Source organism: Panulirus ornatus, chromosome 70 (genome assembly GCF_036320965.1).
Source record: "Panulirus ornatus isolate Po-2019 chromosome 70, ASM3632096v1, whole genome shotgun sequence".
Classification (NCBI taxonomy): Eukaryota; Metazoa; Arthropoda; class Malacostraca; order Decapoda; family Palinuridae; genus Panulirus; species Panulirus ornatus.
This window is the reverse complement of record NC_092293.1, coordinates 3124929-3131562: the sequence shown is the minus strand read 5'-3', so window position 1 is coordinate 3131562 and position 6634 is coordinate 3124929.

The window sequence follows — 6634 nt, the reverse complement described above, 5'->3', positions numbered from 1 at the left end:
GAAGGCACAGATGGACACATTCCTTCATGAGACAGAATTTGGGGCCTTTTATGATCCAAGGAGAGTGTGTATATGCGTGTGTGTGTGTGTGTGTGTGTGTGTGTGTGTGTGTGTGTGTGTTGATATGTACATTTATGTTGTGCCATGTTAGCATTCTTGACTGTGTTGCTTTGTGACGTGTTACTATCCCGGCTGTGTTGTACTGTAGCGGTGCTGGAACATATGCTATCTAACTTCCCAAGGTGTAGTGTATTGAGTTAGTGTTCCAAGATCTCTTGTGCTAACATAATGTGTCTATGTCCCTTGTGTTTCTAGTGTCCTTAGGTGAGTTGTGTCAGAGTCCACGGCTGGATCACATTATACTAGTATCGTCAGCTGTGCGTTTGTTGTCTTCTGTGTGATGTTCACATCCCTCTTTGTGTTATGTTCTGTTAGTGTCTCCAACTGTTTTATATGTCGTCAGTATTCTCTGTTGTGTTGGGTTATGCTTAATTCCCCGGATGTCTTAGTTTAACGTTGTGTTTCTAGCTGTGTAGTGTTGGTCTATCTGACTGCATTATATTGAAAGTATTTTCTATTGTATTGAGCGTCACTAATATGTTGTGTAGCGTAGGTGCCTCCAGTTATGTTGTATTCTTTAAAATTGGATGTGGTGTACTACATTAGTCCCCCGCTATGCTATGTTGTATAGTGTGTCTTCATTAAGGGGATTTCAATTTTGTTTTGTAGTATGATGCCCTGCTATGCTCTCTTGAGCATGGTTAGTGGCGTCCCACCATGTTGTGTTCGTACTGCCTAATGTGTTATTTGTGCTGTTTATTGTTGTCACCATTAGTGTGTAACACACACACACACACACACACACACACACACACACACACATACACACACACACACACGTTACATATATATATATATATATATATATACATATATGGGGATAGGGGAGAAAGAATACTTTCCACGTATTCCCTGCGTGTCATAGAAGGCGACTAAAAGGGAAGGGGGCGGGGGGCTGGAAATCCTCCCCTCTCGTTTTATTTTTTTTAATTTTCCAAAAGAAGGAACAGAGAACAGGGCCAGGTGAGGATATTCCCTCAAAGGCCCAGTCCTCTGTTCTTAACGCTACCTCGCTATCGCGGGAAATGGCGAATAGTATGAATATATATATATATATATATATATATATATATATATATATATATATATATATATATATATATATATATATATATATACATACATAATGTACGTGAGAAATACTTAGAAAAGCAAATGGATTTGTATGTAGCATTTATGGATCTGGAGAAGGCATATGATAGAGTTGATAGAGATGCTCTGTGGAAGGTAGTAAGAATATATGGTGTGGGAGGCAAGTTGTTAGAAGCAGTGAAAAGTTTTTATCGAGGATGTAAGGCATGTGTACGTGTAGGAAGAGAGGAAAGTGATTGATTCTCAGTGAATGTAGGTTTGCGGCAGGGGTGTGTGATGTCTCCATGGTTGTTTAATTTGTTTATGGATGGGGTTGTTAGGGAGGTGAATGCAAGAGTTTTGGAAAGAGGGGCAAGTATGAAGTCTGTTGTGGATGAGAGAGCTTGGGAAGTGAGTCAGTTGTTGTTCGCTGATGAGAAACTGCAGAAGCTGGTGACTGAGTTTGGTAAAGTGTGTGAAAGAAGAAAGTTAAGAGTAAATGTGAATAAGAGCAAGGTTATTAGGTACAGTAGGGTTGAGGGTCAAGTCAATTGGGAGGTAAGTTTGAATGGAGAAAAACTGGAGGAAGTAAAGTGTTTTAGATATCTGGGAGTGGATCTGGCAGCGGATGGAACCATGGAAGCGGAAGTGGATCATAGGGTGGGGGAGGGGGCGAAAATCCTGGGAGCCTTGAAGAATGTGTGGAAGTCGAGAACATTATCTCGGAAAGCAAAAATGGGTATGTTTGAAGGAATAGTGGTTCCAACAATTTTGTATGGTTGCGAGGCGTGGGCTATGGACAGAGTTGTGCGCAGGAGGGTGGATGTGCTGGAAATGAGATGTTTGAGGACAATATGTGGTGTGAGGTGGTTTGATCGAGTAAGTAACGTAAGGGTAAGAGAGATGTGTGGAAATAAAAAGAGCGTTGTTGAGAGAGCAGAAGAGGGTGTTTTAAAATGGTTTGGGCACATGGAGAGAATGAGTGAGGAAAGATTGACCAAGAGGATATATGTGTCGGAGGTGGAGGGAACGAGGAGAAGTGGGAGACCAAATTGGAGGTGGAAAGATGGAGTGAAAAAGATTTTGTGTGATCGGGGCCTGAACATGCAGGAGAGTGAAAGGAGGGCAAGGAATAGAGTGAACTGGATCGATGTGGTATACCGGGGTTGACGTGCTGTCAGTGGATTGAATCAGGGCATGTGAAGCGTCAGGGGTAAACCATGGAAAGCTGTGTAGGTATGTATATTTGCGTGTGTGGACGTATGTATATACATGTGTATGGGGGTGGGTTGGGCCCTTTCTTTCGTCTGTTTCCTTGCGCTACCTCGCAAACGCGGGAGACAGCGACAAAGCAAAAAAAAAAAAAAAAGAAAAAAAAAATAGACTGGTTATCTAGAAATTCCTCTTGTATCAGGCTACAGACTAGCTGTCAAATTACATGAAAGGTCTAATGCATTTTGTCCGTACAGGTGACGAGTGTCGCTTCAATGTCTTAAAATGTGCCACATTTCCAGTCGTATTCAATCTCACTTTTTTCTTTCGTTTACAAAGATACTTTTAGAAAACGGAGCCACCACAACACGTAATGAACAGCCGAGATTAACAACACGTCATCAACAGCCCAGATGATGAACAACACGTAATGAACAGCTGGGATGATGAACAACACGTAATGAACAACTGAGACGATGAGCAACACGAAATGAACAACTGAGATGATGACCAAAACGTAATGAGCAGCTGATATGATGAACAGCACGTGATGAACAGCTGAGATGATGAACAACACATAATGATCAACTGAGATGATGACCAAAACGTAATGAACAGCTGATATGATGAACAGCACGTGATGAACAGTTGAGATGATAAGCAACACGTAATGAACAACATGATGAACTACACGTAATGAACAGCTGAGATGATGAACGACAAGTAATAAGCAGCCGAGATGATGAATAACACGTAATGAACAGCTGAGACGATAAACAACACGTAATGAACAGCTGAGATGATGAACAACACGCAATGAGCAGCTGAGATGAAGAACAACACGTAATGAACAGCTGATATGACGAACAACATGTAATAAACCGCTGAGATGATGAACAGCACGTAATAACAGCTGAGACATGAACAGCTGAGATGATGAACAACACTTAATGAACAGCTGAGATGATGAACAACAGTAATGAACAGCTGAGATGATGAGCAACAGGTAATGAACAGGTGAGATGATGAACAACACTTTATGAACAGCTGAGATGATGAGCAAACGTAATAAGCAGCTGAGATGATGAGCAACACGTAATAAACAGCTGAGATGATGAACAACACGTAATGAACAGCTGAGATGATGAACAACATGTAATGAACAACTGAAAGGATGAACACGTAATGAACAGCTGCAATGATGAACAACACGTAATGAACAGCTGAGACGATGAACAACACGTAATGAACAGCTGAGATGATGAACAACACGTACTGAACAACTGAGATGATGAACAAAACGTAATGAGGAACTGAGATGATGAATAACGCGTAATGAATAGCTGGGATGATGAACAACACGTAATGAACAGCTGAGATGATGAACAACACGTAATCAGCAGCCGAGATGATGAACGACACGTAATGAACAGCTGGATTGATGAACAACACATAATGAACAGCTGAGATGATGAACAACACGTAATGAACAGCAGAGATAATGAACAACACGTAATGAGCAGCTGAGATGATGAACAACACGTAATGAACAACTGAGATGATGAACAAAACGTAATGAGCAACTGAGACGATGAATAACGCGTAATGAACAGCTGAGATAATGAACAACACGTAATGAACAGCTGAGATGATGAACAACACGTAATCAGCAACCAAGATGATGAACAACACGTAATGAACAGCTGGGATGATGAACAACACATAATGAACAGCTGAGATGATGAACAACACGTAATGAACGGCAGAGATAATGAACAACACGTAATGAAAAGCTGGGATGATGACCAAAACGTAATGAACAGATAAGATGATGAACAACACGTAATGAACAGCTGCGATGAGGAACAACATGTAATGAACTACTGAAAGGATGAAGAACAGGTAATGAACAGCTGAGATGATGAACAACACGTAATGAAGAGCTGAGATGATGAACAACATGTAATAAACAGCTGAAAGGATGAACAACACGTAATGAACAGCTGAGATGATAAACAACACGTAATGAACAGCTGAAATGATGAACAACACGTAATGGATAGCTGAGATGATGAACAACACGTAATGAACAGCGGAGATGATGAACAACACGTAATGAACAGCTGAGATGATGAACAACATGTAATGAACAGCTAAAAAGATGAACAACACGAACAGGTAAATTGATGAACAGCACGTAATGAACAGCTGAGATAATGAACAACACGTAATGAACAGCTGAAATGATGAACAACACGTAATGGATAGCTGAGATAACGAACAACACGTAATGAACAGCTGAGATGATGAACAACATGTAATTAGCAGCTGAGATGATGAATAACACGTAATGAACAGCTGAGATGATGAACAACACGTAATGAACAGATGAAATGATGATTAACACGTAAAGGATAACTGAGGTGATGAACAACGCGTATTTAACAGCTGAGGTGATGAACAACACGTAATGAACAGCTTAGATGATGAACAACACGTAATGAACAGCCGAGACGATGAACAACACGTGATGAACAGCTGAGATGATGAACAACATGTAAAGAACAGCTGAAAGGATGAACAACACGTTATGAACAGCTAAATTGATGAACAACACGTAATGAACTGCTGAGATGATGAACAACACGTAATAAACAGCTGAGATGATGAACAACACGTAATGAACAGCTGAGATGATGAACAACACTTAATGAACAACTGAGATGATGACAAAAACGTAATGAGCAGCTGAGATGATGAACAACACGTAATGACAGCTGAGATGATGAACAACACGTTATGAGCAGCTGAGATGATGAACAACATGTAATGAGCAGCTGAGATAATGAACAACACGTAATGAACAGCTGAGATGATGAACAACACGTAATGAACAGCTGAGATGATGAACAACATGTAAGGAACTGCTGAGACGATGAAGAACATGTAATGAACAGCTGAAAGGAAGAACAACACGTAATGAACAGCTAATATAATGAACAACACGTAATGAACAACTGACATGATAAACAACACGTAATGAACAGCTGAGATGATGAACAACATGTAATGAACAGCTGAAATGATGAACAACACGTAAAGGATAGCTGAGATGATGAACAACACATAATGAACAGCTGAGGTGATGAACATGTTACCTCTGTTATTATCAGTATACTGTATGATTTATGATATACCTGTTTTGTTTTACACAAACGTTGTTACCTATGTTACTATCAGTATACTGTATGTCGTGTTATACCTGCTTTGTGTTACACAAACGTTGTTACCTATGTTACTATCAGTATACTGTATGATTTATGTTATACCTGCTTTGTATTACACAAACGTTGTTATCTATTTTACTATCAGTATACTGTATGTTGTGTTATACCTGCTTTTTGTTACACAAACGTTGTTATCTATGTTACTATCAGTATACTGTATGTCGTGTTATACCTGCTTTGTGTTACACAAACGTTGTTATCTATGTTACTATCAGTATCGCTTAGTATACTGTAATTAATGTATCCTAGACCCACCTCTGAAGGGAGTGTACCCTTGGGGTGCCTGAGCCCGCTCGCCTTCCCCCGTCACTCTCCTATGTTGATGTATTTTACCCACTGTGCGCTCTATACTGGCCTCCACCTACACTTAGATATGTATGTACACTTCACCCATACAATCACTGATATGCTTTTTCTATGGATATCCAGACAATAATCTTTCTTTTCATAAAAGAAATAACATTTATTGAATTGTAACAAACTTACCTCAATCTTCAACATTATCAACGACACGAGCAGGTTTCTCAACTAATTGGATTATGGAACTATCAAGCAAATCTACGTGGATCCGCACCCGAAGCTGGTGGAAAGAGACATTCGCCCCAACCTTGCACTTAAGTCTTTTACGACAGAATCTTGTTCATCACAAATTTCTGCAAACTGATCATAAAATCTGTCGCCTTTCTCTGGTGTTTGTCCTACTGTTATTTTCTTACGAAGTTCATCTTTAATTTATGCAAAATGAAATCGACATTCCCATCGGGTACATTTTATTCATCACAAGATTAAGATGATCTTTAACAAAGGCCAAACATTACCGCCTACATTATTTACCATGTTTCTATCAAAGATTATACCCTGGAATTGCGTATTAGACAAAGAAGTCTATCTATTTTATATCAAACAAAGACTCAGAAATAACAATCACATAATATCTTCTACAG